We start from the raw sequence: 16,487 nt of genomic DNA, 5'->3' as shown, positions 1-16,487 counted from the left end.
CAATCTATGTCAACTCTGGCACTAAATGACACACTGTCGGTAATTTCTCCCGACACTGGAGAATATCAAGTTTCTCCTATTTATCAAGAGAAATCAATCAATCATCAAATCAATCTATCTATCAAATCAAAATGAAGCAATCTATGCTATCTATCTATCAAATCAAACTGAATCAAATCGCTATCTATCTATCAAATCAAATTGAAGCAACTTACGCTATCAAATTATTTTAAAACCTATCAATCATGGTTTTCTATCAATCACTGAGTTCACTCAAAACTCTGTTAAGCTCTTACATCAGAAACTAAATCGGTTTCTTAGAGCTATTCTATCAATCAATCAAATCTATTGATCAGCGATCAATCAACAATCTATCAAATCAATCAAGCGACCAATCAACAAATCTATCAATCTATCAATCACGCAATCAATCAAGCTATCTATCCAACCACATCACGCAATCACTCAATCAGGTCCCTATTCATCATCAAGCGTATTAAACATGTTAAATCTATTCTTCAAAGTGATTTTTAGCCTTTTCACTTATCAAAAACATCAAATTTGAGCAAAAGTGCTATCCTATTGAGCATTTGCGCTAAACTATAGCAAATGCACTAAATCTAAAGGCATTTGCGCTAAACTAGTGCATATGCGCTATCCTTTTGAACAAATGCGCTAAATCTACAAGCATATGCACAAACCCATGCAAATGTGCTACCTTAATAAGCATAAGCGCTAACAAATGAAACATATGTGCAAAACTATGCATAAGCGCTAACATTCTATGCACATGCGCTAACAAAAAGAACATTTGCGCTAAAACATGCAAATGTGCTAATCCTAATTGCATATGCGCTAAAACAAAATGCAAATGCACTAACCTAACACCGAAAAAATCACAAAAAAATTGAAAATTCAAAAAACATGCTAAAAACATGAAAATTTGCACGAAAACCTGAAAATAAAGCTCGGGATAAGATACATACCGGATATCCATACTCGGCAGGTCACTGATAACGTTGAACACGCTCAAATCGATGGTTCTCCATGGGAAACACCATTTCGCCACCTTGGCAAAAATATTTTCTCCACAAGCTGACAAGGATAACAATGAAATTAAAATTAACCTTGGTTGATTTTATATTTACTATTTGAAGAGTAATTAATTTCAATGGGGCAATTTAATTTGTTTTTTCCAAATGAATTTAATTGACTAAATTTTTATCAATTATCATGAGATCAATCGTTCAAACAAGAATTTTTGACAATTTCATGATTAATCTCCTGAGGGGGCACACAATCAGAATTTTCAATCTCTATCAGGCACATTACCAAGACTTGATTTAATCTTTGAAACAATGTTGTCTTCACATCATTTCAAAGAGGGGCAAAATGTATACACATAAAAATTGGCTATGAGCAATTAAATATGTTGGTGTAAATAAATATTCATTTTGGATATTATTACACTTACTTAAGTTAACTTAGGATAATGCATCTCTTCGTAGTTTGGATTTGAGACACTTAGGGAAGTGTGCACTTAGGGATAGAGCTTGTAGGAGAAATTCCACCTTTTGTGGTTTTATTTTGCTGTTACACTCCACATTCGGTGGGTCATCCACTTCTTGTGGAATATTATATTATTTCTCCTACCTACCCTTAGTATTTCTTACCTACCCTTGTTTCTCATTGAGCCACATGTCATATTTGTGTGCTCATACATCCATATGGCCTTGCCTATATAAGCAGGCCTCTATTCATTGTATTGGTTAATCCAGTTGATCATTTTGCATATTGATGAGAATACAGTTTGTTCTTGTCATTCTATTGTCTCTTTTATGCTTTTCATTGTGCCCTTGATCTTGGCAAAATCCTACATGGTATTAGAGCTATTGGGGCTTCATTGATCGATTTTTGGAGACATCGTGGAAGGCTTCTATTTTCGGATTTGGGGATCTTCAATTTTTGGCGGCGTCATATAGCGATTTGGACATCACCGTTGAATCCAAGAGGTCGTTTCCATAAATTTCAACTATAAAGTCGACCTATTTTGGGAGTTTTAGGGGGTCCGCAGACCCCTCCGTACCCTTTCTGCCCGCAGGTGTTGCAGGCGCCGCCGTACCCTTTTGCAGGTCCCGCCACCGCCGCCGCCGTGCTTTGTCCGCCGCCCACTCTGAACGCATCGCCGGCGCCCGCAGGTTCCCGGCGCCTCCCCCGCCCGCTGACTCCGGCACCTCCCGACACCTCCCCCGCTTCCCGACTGCAACTCCCACCGACTGTCGCCGCCGCGCCGAGATCCACTGCCATCGATCCTCGACTCCCGGCCCACCGGGATCTCCCATCTCCGGTAGCACCTTCTCCGCTGGCGACCACGTAACCCAGGCAGTAATCGCGTCCGCCATGTGGCAGGCGGCCACTGGCCCGCGGGAAAACAGTCATCTGTCCGCCACGTCATATTTGTACAATCCGTACTATGCCATGTCACTGCGCCACATAGCCTGTCTGTACTGTGCCACGTCACTGCACCACATAGCTTGTCCGTACTATGACATGTCATTGTGCCACACAGCTCATCCGTACAGTGCCACATCATCCGTACGGTCTGCACAGTCACCTGCCCAATCAGCAATCTGTACAGTCCGGATGCCCAGTCAACAGAGAGGCGAAGTTTTTGTGACGGTCATATGGCCATCAAATTTAACACAGTGACTTGCTGACGTCAGCACCACATCAGCACTTTTTGAAATTTTTTGACCCCTCTCCATTGGGCTTTTCAGTTTTGCAGTCCAACTTTGGAAGGCCATATCTTGCTCATTTTTGCTCCTTTTTTGGTGCAATTTTTTTTGAAATGGGCTAAAATTTCATGATCTTCGCAGTGGTGTGGTTATTTTCTGATTTTGGTGCATAGGTTTTTAAAAAAATTTGGATTCTCTCAGCTGTACCTGTCCAATCCTCAATTCTGTAAATTCAAAGGCTTCGTTTGAGCTCATACGACCTCCTTTTCAGGTGTCATTTTTTTTTAAAGTGCTTATTTTTTTGTCTACTTTCAGAATCTATGATCAGATTTCAGAGATTTTGAGTGAAAATTGTACTTTCAGATATTGGTCTTATTTGGCCTATTAGGTACTTGTAAATTGCTTGGATCTTAGTTAGATCTCTTGCATTATCAGTTTGAGACTCTTTTGGCCTTATTGAGGCAGTTGTAAAATTATAAATCAGAAGTCCACTTTGCCATTTTTTGCAAGTGGCCCATTGTATAGGCACTACTTATAAAGTGCCAAATCATCACATTTGGGGGGGGTTCTTTGATTGAGTGAATTTGGGGGGGTGTCTTGTGTGATTGTACCTCTGTTTGTGCTCTTTCCATTCTTGTTGCAATGAGTCCTAATAAGTTTCCACCATTAACTCCACATAATTATGCATCATTGAAAATTAAAGTATGGAGCAAACTAATGGAAAAGGGTCTCACACACTACATAGATGGAACAATAACAGCACGACCTGATCCTAAGGCTGATCCAATTTCTCAATTAGAATGTCTCACAAAGAATTGCATGGCTCTTGGAACCTTACGCAAGTATGTATCAGATGACCTCATTTTCCACATTGAGAAGTGTAAAACAATTAAAGAGGCTTGGGATATGTTTCAGAAATTGTATGGACAAGTTGATGAAATCAGAGGCTATCAGATTGACAATGAGCTCACCAACTTAGATCCCAAGAGTTTTGATACAATCCAAGATTATGTCACCAAAGCAAATGAGCTAAGAGCAAAGCTAAAGGATTGTGGAATTGACAAAAAGGATGCTCAATTGATCTTCAACTTGTTGGATAAGCTTGCACCAGAATATGCAGCATTTGTATCTAGCTTCCAAACTCATCATTTGACAATGGGGAGTTCTTATGTTATGCCTTCATTTGATGCTTTCACAGAAATGTTAATATTGGAACAAACTAAGTTGTTGAACATGGGGTTTCTCAAGTCTTCAAAGTCCAAGGCTTTGGTAGCAAATCAAGGAAATCAAGGAAGTCAAGGCAGAGATTCCAACAAGAAGAAGAAGCAATCCAAGTCTAAGCCACACCAGGAAAAAGGACAATCATCCTCTCCATCACAAGGGACACCACCTAAGAAGGATAAACCAACTTGTGCATATTGCAAAAAGTATGGTCATGATGAGCATCAATGCCACGCAAAGCAAGTTGATGAGTTAACCAATCTTCTCAAGAAAAACAACATCAACTTGCCATCACCCTACACAAAGAAGGATTCAACTCCTTCCTCTTCCTCATAGTCTAAGGGAAAAGGGCAAGCATTTGTGGCTACAACAGGTTCTTCATAGCAATGGATACTTGACTCGGGTGCCTCATATCACATGGGTTCTACAAAGGAGCAGTTTTCTTCATTGGAGCCATCTAAGGTACCTCACATTTACATAGGTGATGACACACAAGTAGAGGTTGAAGGGAAAGGTTCAGTTCACATGGATGATGGAACATTTTAGAATGTTCTCTATGTTCCTAACTTGCCTACCAACCTTCTCTCCATCTACCAAATCACTCACTATGGGAATGGGAAAAAGGTTGAGTTTACACCAGATTCAGTTGTGGTAAAGGAACTTGATGATGATGCCTTGGTAGCAATGGGACAAGTCAATGAAAACTCAAGGCTTTATTCATTCTCCCCCTTTGTGCCAAGTTCACCTTCTAGGGCCTTGCTTACTCATTCAAATTCAGAAAGTAAGCTATGGCATGAGCGGTTTGGTCACCTCAACTACCGCTATCTTCAGCAGCTAAGCACTAAAGACATGGTCATAGGTCTACCTCGAATCATTTTTTCAGAGGGTGTATGTTCAGGTTGTTCCATGGGCAAGCATCCCGAAGAGAAGTTTGATAAAGGGAAAACTTGGAGAGCTTTGGAAGTTCTTCAACTTGTTCACAGCGATGTAGCAGGTCCATTTCTAGCACCTTCATTCAGTAAGGCTCGCTATGTTCTTACCTTCATTGATGACTACTCCCGCTTCACTTGGGTCTACTTTCTCATTCATAAGAGTGAAGTATTTGACATATTTCAGGACTTCAAGACTCGTGTGGAGAAGCAATCAGGGAAAGTGGTCAAGATTCTTTGCATAGATAATGGAAGGGAATATGTGAACAAGAGAATTGAGGATTTTTGTACATTTGAGGGGATTGATCTTCAGCATTCTATTGCATACACTCCACAGCAGAACAAGGTTGCAGAATGCAAGAATAGAACTCTCAAAGAAATGGCCAGTTGTATGATACATGCACGATCTCTTGATCCCACCTTTTGGGCAGAGGCTATCAGTTGTGCCACACACATCCAGAATCGGGTTCCTCACAAAGCTTTACAAGGTATTACTCCTTTTGAAGCTTGGGCTGGTAGGAAACCGATTGTGAGACATTTCAGAGTCTTTGGGTGTCCAGCATGGGCTCGCATACCTCCATAGAAACGCAAGGCATTGGAACCTCAGAGTCAACCTTGCATATTTGTTGGATATCCTAAGGGTGTTAAGGCATACAGATTGATGGATCCAGAGACACATGAGGTATTCATTGAGAGGAGTGTTCACTTTGAGGAAAGCTCTCCTAGCTAAGCCTCTCTATCTCCTCCACCTTCCTCCATTGTGGATAGTGATGTTAGTGATTCAGATGATGAGACTCCCTCAACTTCGACTCGCAGGGTTACACCTCCACAGGATCCACTTGTAGTTGAGGAGTCTCGTTCTCCACCTCCACCTAGACCTCGTTGGGCTTGACAGACACTTGAGTCTGCAGGTTGTCTTGTTGGGGACCCTTCCGATACATGGAGAACTCGATCACAACATCAGGATCTTCCACATGCGTTCATTGCTACCACTTCTGATCCACAGACATTTAGGGAAGCATCAGGGGTTCCTGAGTGGGACCAAGCTATGGAGGAAGAGTATAGTTCCTTGATGAGGAACAACACATGGGATCTAGTCCATCTCCCTAAGGGGAGAAAGATGGTTTGATGTAAGTGGATCTATCGGACCAAGTTTGCAGTGGATGGTAGTGTGGATAAGTATAAGGCTCGGCTTGTTGCAAAAGTTTTCTCGCAGGTTGCAGGTGTTTACTATACTAAGACCTTTGCACCCGTAGCCAAGATGAACTCCATTCGTTTGACACTTGCTATTGCTACAGCTCATGGTTGGGCTGTACATCAGATGGATGTGAAGAGTGCTTTTCTTCATGGTGATCTTGATGAGGAGATTTATATGGAGCAGCCACAGGGTTTCATCCAGGATACTTCCTTGGTTTGTAGACTAAGGAAATCTCTCTATGGCCTTAAGCAGGCCCCCAGGGCTTGGTACACTAAGATGGATTCCTTTCTTCTCTCCGCAGGTTTCACCAGATGTCATTCGGATCCAAATGTCTACATTTTGTGATAGGATGACTCTCACTTGATACTTGTGCTCTATGTTGATGACTTGATCATTACAGGGAGTACTTCATCCATCATTAGCAGGGTCAAATCTGCTTTGCATGACTGATTTGCTATGACTGATTTGGGTCTTTTGCACTACTTTCTCGGGATAGAGATTTCACAGTCACTTTCCGGGATCACACTATCGCAGCCCAAGTATGCTCTTGATCTACTTGCACACTTTCATATGGCTGATTGTAAGCCTGCCCCGACTCCCTTTCTTTCAGAAGTCAAGCTTGAGGCTCAGTGTTCTTCTCCACCAGTTGATGCCACTTTGTATCGTCAGCTTGTGGGTAGTCTCATCTACTTGACTCATACATGCCTTGATATTTCATTTGCAGTTGGCATGGTTTCCCGCTTCATGCAGGATCCACATGAGCTTCATTGGAAAACCGCCAAATGCATCCTTCATTACATCCAGGGTACACATCACTATGGGATTCACTATGCAACAGGCACAGGACTTCGCTTGGTTGGTTACACAGACTCCGATTGGGCTGGAAATCTAGTTGATCGTAAGTCTACTTCTGGTTATAGTTTTCACCTTGGTTTAGGCCCCATTTGTTGGCAGAGTAAGAAGCAACATGCTATTGCTCTCTCTTCGACTGAGGCTAAGTATCGAGGCACTGTTAACGCAGCGACTGAGACCATTTGGCTCCAGCTGATTCTCACAGAGTTTGGATTCACCACTCCACGGCCGATAGTTCTACATTGCAACAATCAGAGTGCTATTGCGATCTCGAAGAACCCGGTCTAGCACCAGCGGACCAAATACATCAAGATTCATATGCACTATATCCGAGAGCTCATCCAGGAGCAGGTCATTGATTTGCAGTATTGTCCTATAGCAGAGCAGGTTGCTGACATATTCACCAAACCTTTCACCGAGAGTAAGTTCCAACAGTTGCGAGCTCTCTTGGGGGTGCGGGATGTGTCATTAGGGGGGGTCAGCTGACTTCTTGTTCCTCTCTTATGGGGGGACTTTTTCCTCTTTGAGGTTTTGTCCTTCTTCTTTGAGAGTCTTTTGTACATCCATCTCTCTTTTGGGGGGGAGTTTTTTCCCACTGGGTTTTCTCCCTTTCTCCATTTGTGAGAGATTGCATTGCATAGTTTTGCTTGCATTTGCATATTGTACATGGGTACCTATCATGGCCTAGTAGCCAGGACCCATCTTGCATTGTTGACTTGAGTCTTCATTCCCCTAAGTTGCACTTAAGGGGGGGTGTTGGTGTAAATAAATATTTATTTTGGATATTATTACACTTACTTAAGTTAACTTAGGATAATGCATCTCTTCGTAGTTTGGATTTGAGACACTTAGGGAAGTGTGCACTTAGGGATAGAGCTTGTAGGAGAAATTCCACCTTTTGTGGTTTTATTTTGTTGTTACACTCCACATTCGTTGGGTTATCCACCTCTTGTGGAATATTATATTATTTCTCCTACCTACCCTTAGTATTTCTTACCTACCCTTGTTTCTCATTGAGCCACATGTCATATTTGTGTGCTCATACATCCATATGGCCTTGCCTATATAAGCAGGCCTCTATTCATTGTATTGGTTAATCCAGTTGATCATTTTGCATATTGATGAGAATACAGTTTGTTCTTGTCATTCTATTGTCTCTTTTATGCTTTTCATTGTGCCCTTGATCTTGGCAAAATCCTACAAAATAAATATTAATATTTATTTAATAATTATTCTTCTATTAAATAGTTAATTTGAAAAGATTAATTTATCTAATTCATTTTCATGTCTTTCTATTAATTAATATTTTATTAATTAATTTATCTATCCTATTATTCTAATTAATTAAATATCTAATATTTAATTATTCTTTTAACCAAGTTAATTAAATATCTAATATTTAATTATCTCCTCCAATCAATTAAATATCCAATATCCAATAGTTATTCTCCTATCCTATAGTCTCAAATATTAAATAATTCTCAAAATTATTTAATCTATTTTCCAACTCACCCTCCATCTCTACTTCATCTTCCCTTTGCAAACTCATCAAACATGTGGCTAAGGAAATTAATATTTCTTAAATATTAATTCATCATTTATCTTCAACTTCCAAAACTTAATGAAAATTGTGTGCCTACACACATTTCATAACCATTTCCTATATTCTCTCCAACACCCCCTACATCTTAGGAAGGACTTGAGTCCACTTGTCCTATCATGCCTAAATTTCCTCGAACCATCCCTAGATTCCCTCAGTCGGCAACCTAGTCAAGGTGAGATGAGTGACACTTGTCTTCTCCTTCCCCCTTTCTCTCAACCTTCACCTTTGCTCACATCCATTCAAATCTATAGATCTGATTATGACTGTTGATCTAAGCCACATCATCTCATCCTCTCAATGTCTATAAAATCAAGAGCTTCAGTTGAGAGAGAGTTAGACTTCAAGAGACTTCAAGTATTTTGCAAGCTAATCATATGCATCCATGAGTTTTAGTTTTGAAGCAAACAGCAATTATCATATAATATCATTTAGCATATTCATTTTAGCATAATCATATAGTATTGCAAATCATAGCATCAGTTAACTACAAGTTATCAGTCCATTCTTCATATGCCATCTTGGAAGCCATTAGTGCATTGTCTGAGAGCACACCATCTGCAACCAGGAACAGTGGAGTTAGGATACAATGAGACATAAGCCATGAAGGTAATATTAGTATATTATTTTATATGTACTTCATGTAGTTTCATTGGTTGATTTTGGATTTCCTGTAGCATTTCCATTTCTATTTTGTGAAACTAACTTGTTGCAGGCAACATTCTAAGGATGAAATTCAAGTCGACACAGGCTCTAACCTAGGAATTATTTGATGGAACCTATTGAAATCACTAATAATTATAGGTTAGGGTCTATATATATCTTAGGAATAGGGTGTGTGATGTCGCAGGTCCAGGGAGAAACAATGAAGCCCTAGGCTCACTATTGGGAGTAGGTGAGTTAGGACAGCAAGAAAAGTGTGCTTTGTGAGCACATGGAGATTGGTGCAGGACCAAATGGCATATGAATGGAAATCCCTCTGAGTCCCCTCGAAGGTTCCCAAGGTGTTAGGAGTAGGAGATCTGACTGGTGAATATTTCTAGACCTATCTTGCCAATCCATCGGCTAGGCCTAAAACCCCTCAAAGTAGTACAACATTGGAAACCCCACTTGTACAGATAACCCAGATGCACTTTTCTAGTATTGTTTGTAACTTCCAAAAGGGTACTCAAATCCATGATTTATTTCTAGGTTTTTTGGGGACTTTTTCAAATTAAACCTCTAAAATTGCCTAGGGAGGGCTAATGCAATTAGGCCTAATTAGGTGTCGGTAGAGACCTAGAAGGGTTAGGAAGCCAAGGAGATGGATTTGGTGAGTCTTAAAACTCAAAACACATTGAAGACACCTTTTTGATGCATTGGGAAACCATAGGAAGAGATTGTGTGTTAAGATCCTTGCAGGAGTGGTTGGAGCCTAGGAGAGGAGTGTGTGAGTAACTGAGGTGACAACCTCAAGTGGTGGAGTTAATTGTCTAGAAACCATTGACTATACCTAGGAGGCAAGTCAAGAAGGTTCATACCTTGGAGGTCTCATTATCATAACCCTTGCCAAGTACCATAGGAAGGATTTGAGTAGTTGAAGGGTTGAGTACGACAAGTCACTCAAAGAAGGTGTATCAACCAAGGCTTCAAGACTTTCTGCATTAGCTACTCGGACTGAGATTCCAGTAGGTGTACAAGGAGGTGGAGATGAGGGGATTGGGGGTCATGTCCCTTAGCAGGATGTGCCAGAAAAGGATGTGCCAGAGCAGGAGACCGTGGATAGTCTCAGAGCACATATAGATCAACTTAGATCACAGGTACAAATACTCATGACAGAGAGAGACAGGGTTGTTAGGAGACAACGGGATACTCAGGGTCTCCTTGATCACATTCAGCAGGTTGGATTGGGCACTCTCTCAGCTGACACTTTTAGAGCACTATTTCGGGTTAGGAAGGAGACATCCCACTGGCGACGATTATATGAGGATTTAGTTGTAGAGAGCCAGAGAGCAGGTAGCTATCATACCACCGTGAGGATCGATACTAGCAGCAGTGGAGTCACGGGACCTCCTTAGAGGAGTGGTGATCATGTGAGATAGGCATCTAGAGGATCTTCTCACCCACAGCCACAAAGATGGATAGAGTTAGGTGGTAGTGGCACAAGACAACCTTGACTTGACTAGTATTGATGAGGCACTTTCACTTTTGATCTAATATCATTGTATACTTGGACTTTTATTGTTTTATGATGCTCTATATGTAGACATGGACTCTATATGATGATCTTTTATTATGCATGCTACTCTATATTATGATGATCTATATGCATTGATTATATGGATGATGTTATGATCTTTTCTCTTCATTATGATGATGCTTTATATGATGATGCAATGATAATGAAATGATGGTGGAAATGACATGCGTTTGGTTTTGAAAATGCAAATGAAAAATGATTATTAACTTAAATGATGTGAATGAAATGAGCTATATGGGAATGAAAATGAATGATTGATTTCTTTTTCTTTTTAAATGCGAAAGATGGTGTAAATGAAAATGATCTACATGAAAATGAAACATTATGTAATATGTTATTCAAATGTTTTTGATGTTTATGTGTAATGTTTATAATGATTATGAATCCAAGTGTGAAGATGCAACTAAATGATCTTAATGAACTTAAATGTAAATGCAAATAATAATGATGATACACTACATGATTAATGAAATGCACTTAATGTTGGCATTCTACACTCTTATGAGAATAGTTGATGTTGTCATTGATGGCAACCAACTGGCAATCATCTGGAAACCAATCGGCAGATACTGGCACTGACACTAGACTTCTACATACACCGGCAGGCACTTCACTGGCATCCACAGCTGACATGGTACATTGTAATAGAATCATATATGTATGAGATCTTTTAGGCCATTTTTGGAAGGTAGATAGATGAGAAGTATAAGACAATTTTGTATAAGGTGATATAGTTGACAGTGAAGGTTTTGGTTATTGACTGAGCTTAAACCAGTACTGAACCTAGCATGAGAGATGTTGTTTTGAAGAAGTACATTATATTGGATTTTGATAATCCATTTTTTATTCAGTGTGACTCTTTATTGAGTAGTGTGCTCTAGGTAGTTGGCATCCCTGCATGTGCAAGCCCCTCATTATAAGTAGTATTTATTCATTGGCCAGTGAGTAAATATTGTGGGTCACAAATCCCACTAAGTTTTTTCCCACACCGAGTTTCCTCATTAAATATCTTGTGTCATGGTGTGTTTCCTATGCTGTCTCTATTATTATTATTTGCTGCATTAATTCTTATTTACCGGTACACTGTTTTGGGATGCAAAGATTTAAATAGGTATAAATATTTTGTTAACCGGTTAGACACTGATTAAACCCCCCCCCCTCTCAATGTCTTTGGGACTGTCATTGATTCTAACAATTGGTATCAGAGCTTGGTCCTCTATTTGAAAAAGCCTAATAGCTCGAGGAAGATTTTGACACCGGTGCAGATGGAGAACTTAAGAAAACAATTGGAAGGAGCTCTTGAAGATTTTGATGCAGAAAAATTGAATAATATCAAACTTGAAGATGATCTAAGGACTGCACATGAATTCATTAAAGGACTTCAGGAGAACTTTGCTATAGCACAAAATAAAAGAAAAGAACTTCATGAGAAGATGCAAAAAGATGATCATGAAAAAGAAACTCTTAGAGAACTTGCAAACAAGTTGAGACAAGAAAACAACAATATGAAGAATGAAATGCAAGATATGACCATGAGGTTATGTAAAGATATTGAAGACAGGAAGAAGAATGAAGAAGACTTGACTAGGAGACTTAATGATGCTGGAAATGAAAATATGAGACTTAGTCATGAAAATGATATGCTGGAGACAGATCTGATTCACATGCAACATGATAAAATTGAGCTTATGAGACAAATGGGAATTCTGGAAAATGAGTTGGCTACTGCAAATAAACACAAAGACAAATTCAAGAAAATTTCAGAGGAGCTTGATGACATGCTGAAGAGTCAGAAGCCAAATGGAGATACTATTGGACTTGGATTTGAAGTTGGAGAAAGTTCTGGTATTGCAAACAATGAAGATCAGAACAAACCGATAAGACAACCTAATGCTTATAAGTTTAATGGGAAATGATTTAACTGTAACAAGTATGGTCATAGAGAAAATTGGTGTAGACTTAGAAATAATCAAAATATTAATGCACCCATTGGTCAATGTTCCAAATGCAACAAAGTTGGTCATAATTCAGAAAATTGCAAAATGAATGTGAAATGCTATGTTTGTGGAAGATTTGGGCACTTATCTAATCAATGCAGAACACAAATCGGCATAAGATATGGAAAATCTATTCAGAGGAATAATGTGACTTGTTATGCTGGTAACAAGATTGGACATATTGCAAAATTTTGTAGAAGCAAGAATGCACCGGTAAACAATATGAGATCTAGCTTGAAAGGAAAAGAGAAGGTAGAAGAAGTAAAGCAAGAATTTTCTAAACAATGGATTAAGAAGAGAGATTAGAGAGTTGATGAAACTATCTCTGCACCGGTAGAACAGAGTAATTCTCCATCGGTAGGAGATTCTTCATCCAACTAAGAAGTAACCGTTTGGGGGTATTGTAGCAAGTTGAAAATCATGCAGATTACCCTCAGTTGATGGTGAGAAGATGGATTTCTTCTTTACGGACAGATGTGTTAAGTTTTCACTTAACCGACGAGCATTTAATGCAGTTGGTGGAAGATATGTCATTATAAATCATCGGATTTCCCTCATTTTTGACTCACTGAACATTCAAATTATCAGAGAGCAGGAAAACTGAGCAAAGGCATTCAAGGCAAAGGTGCGAAGTGATTTCTTCAAATACTTAAAATATTTTTAGACAGTAAAAGGTATTTTTCAATGGCTTCTTCTTCTATTCCCGAGTTTATTACAAACCCTACCATTGTCGAGAACATTAAGAGACCTAGGCCTGTGTTTAAGATAATTCCTGAAATTGCTAAACAAGATAACTTTGGCAGGGCATTTTCAAAATTTCCTAAAGGTGTAGCATTTTTTGAAGACCCTAGGATTTACATACATTGCAATATAGATGATCGATCTAAAGATTTGAAGAAAATGTATAATGAGGTTATAACTGATGAGCAAGGAGTTATTAAACCGGATCACAAGATTGTGGAAACCTTAGGTTTTGTTGATGTTTTGAACATCCCTATTTTTCCTAAGGAGGTCGTCAGACTTGTGTTAAGTAGATTTCATGAAGAGTTCATATGGCAGGAATCAATTTGCAAAATTACCAAAGAAGCAATTAGGGCAGTTACAGGTTTACCCTCATCCGGTAGTAGACCTGATAAGACAAAGAAGATTCCTAACAAAATGGTGACAAGCCTAACCGGAGCAACATCTGATAGTAGATCACTTAGAGTAAATGATATTAAGGATGCAAATGTGAGATTTGTAAGTATGGTGCTAGGATACAAGGCCACTCATGCAAATAGGCTAAACTCTGTTTCTAGTCTCTCTATACACAGTGCTTATGAGATGGTAAACAACAATGCAGTGATTGATGTTTGTGAATGGTTGAAAGATGAGCTTATTGATAACTTGAAAAAGATTAAAGGAGACAAGAAAGGCACATTCTGTTTTGGAAATATGTTGGTATGTTTGATGTTGTACTTTGTTAAGGAAATACCCGATATTGGTCACAAAGACTTTGCATATGACATCCCAGTAGGTAAGAAAATTCTGGAAGCTTTCACCGGTATGGGATCAGACTGTGAGAATAACATTTCTGAGTATTTCAAGACTTTCAAAGCTAAGATGAGAGATAGAGAAAGGTTACCACAGAGTATAGTAGATAAATATGACAAAGAAATTTGTCTTGTTATTAAAAGAGATGAGACATGGATGGAGGCAGTACTCTCTAGGACTATTTGGGTCACCGGGATGGGATATGAAGTAGATCTTACTATTATGGAGACATATGCTAAAGCTTTACTAGATGCACCAAGAGAACCATCAGAAAAATTCTTTGGTAGTGCTGAGACCATTGAGAGTGATGTAAATCTATTGAAGAAAAGAAAGAAGAGAAAAAATACATAAGGGATGCTTCTAAGAAAGTAAAGGAAATCAAAGAGAATGTCATGAATCTTAGTGGCATATCAGCTAGTGAGCTTGAAGGACTTCAATCGGAGGCACATATTTCATCAGTTGACACATCTTCAAGAACTGACAGTGATAAGGCAGCAGAATTTAAAAGAGTTGAAAGGAGGAAGAGAAAACCTTCACCGGTACCCTCTCCTTCACCTAAGAGAACAAGGACCTTGAGAAAGAAACAACAGGCGGTTAGGGAACCCAAGAAGAAACTCACACCTAAGAAGAAAAAGACACCAGAAAACCCCACATTGAATGACTTACTGAATGAAATAATAGAGGAAGGTAATTTGTCTAATGTTATCAAATGGTATACTTCTTCAAATGATACTGACAGAACCACTATTGAAGAAAGCATTTTTCTTCATTTAGACATTTATAAGAAAGTTTTGATTGAAGTTGTTGAGGAGCTACCAAATTATCTCTACATGAGATTAGAAGCTAAAAGGCTATCAGTGATGGAATTAGACAAGAAATTGAAGGTTGAAGCACTCCTGGTTGTTCACCCGGTTAACTCCAAAGAAGAAATTGACGAACTTATTTCTAAGGCTAATCAATTAGTATTTGCTAGTGGACACCGGCAGGTAAGCCTGATGGCTGGAAGGGTGAAGGAAATTGTAGATGAGACTACAGATAATTGGGATATATTTTTATGGAGAAAGAAAAACAAGAGGAAATGAACACACCTAAAAAGACATTCAAAGTGTATCAATAAGACAAGGACAAAGGTAAAGGAAAAATTGGTGGAGTTCCAAACATTAAGATTACTAACAATCTTACACCACCACCTTTGGATATTCCACCGGTACACTCAAAAGATCCACTAGTTGTTAACACTGAAGGTATTACACATGATGATACTAATCCTGAATCAGAGATACCTTTTACAATGAATGTGGATACTCAAGAGGTAAACATTGTTGTGGATAAAGATAATTCAGAGGTTAAGATTTCAGAGGGACCGGCACAAACAATTGACTCTCAGGAAGCTGAAATCCCAACCCAAACAGAGCAACCATCAGAGACTGAAAAACCTACTGAAGATAAAGGTACTTGCATAGGGTCACCAAAGATAGAGATACCAGCAGTTGAACTTTCAGAGAAACAAACTGAGGTAGAGGTACACACAGAAACAGAGAAACTGACAATCACCGAGACATTAAAACAGTCTGAGAAACCTTTGCAGATTGAGATGCAAACCCAAACTGATCCACCGGAAGAAAATGCAAGCAAAAGGGATACACCTGATGGAAGCAAAGAGGTAATAAAGATAATTGGTCCGACATCTATGGCACCGGGCACATCTACAGGTGAATTCAGACCGACCAATATTACTGAAGTTTTGTTGGATTCTATTAAAAGGATAACAGATTGTAATGCATTGGCATATAAGGCAATTGACAACACTCTACCCATTTTAAAAATGATTGCACCTAACTGTTTGGTAGACCATGTCAAATATTCTTTAGGTAAATTGGACACATTGTCCAAATATATTGTTGATAATGTTATAACAATAGAAAAGGTCAATGAGGATACAATAAAGGAAAGAGTTGAAAAAGAGAAAAACAAATTCTTTGAGGATACTATAAAAAAGTGTATAGGACACTTGAACACATTATTACCAGTACTTAACTCTACAATTTTGGAATACAAGGAGCTATACAGGGAAACATGCAAACATCACCTTTTGACAGAGGACATAGATAAGGAGATCAATAAAACGCAGAAAGAAATTGATGACATAGTTGATAATATAATTGGTTCATCCGAACACATAT

The sequence above is a fragment of the Cryptomeria japonica genome, chromosome 9, assembly GCF_030272615.1.
Source record: "Cryptomeria japonica chromosome 9, Sugi_1.0, whole genome shotgun sequence".
In the NCBI taxonomy this organism is placed as follows: domain Eukaryota; kingdom Viridiplantae; phylum Streptophyta; class Pinopsida; order Cupressales; family Cupressaceae; genus Cryptomeria; species Cryptomeria japonica.
The sequence above is the reverse complement of the archived record's forward strand: the minus strand, read 5'-3'. Positions refer to the sequence as shown.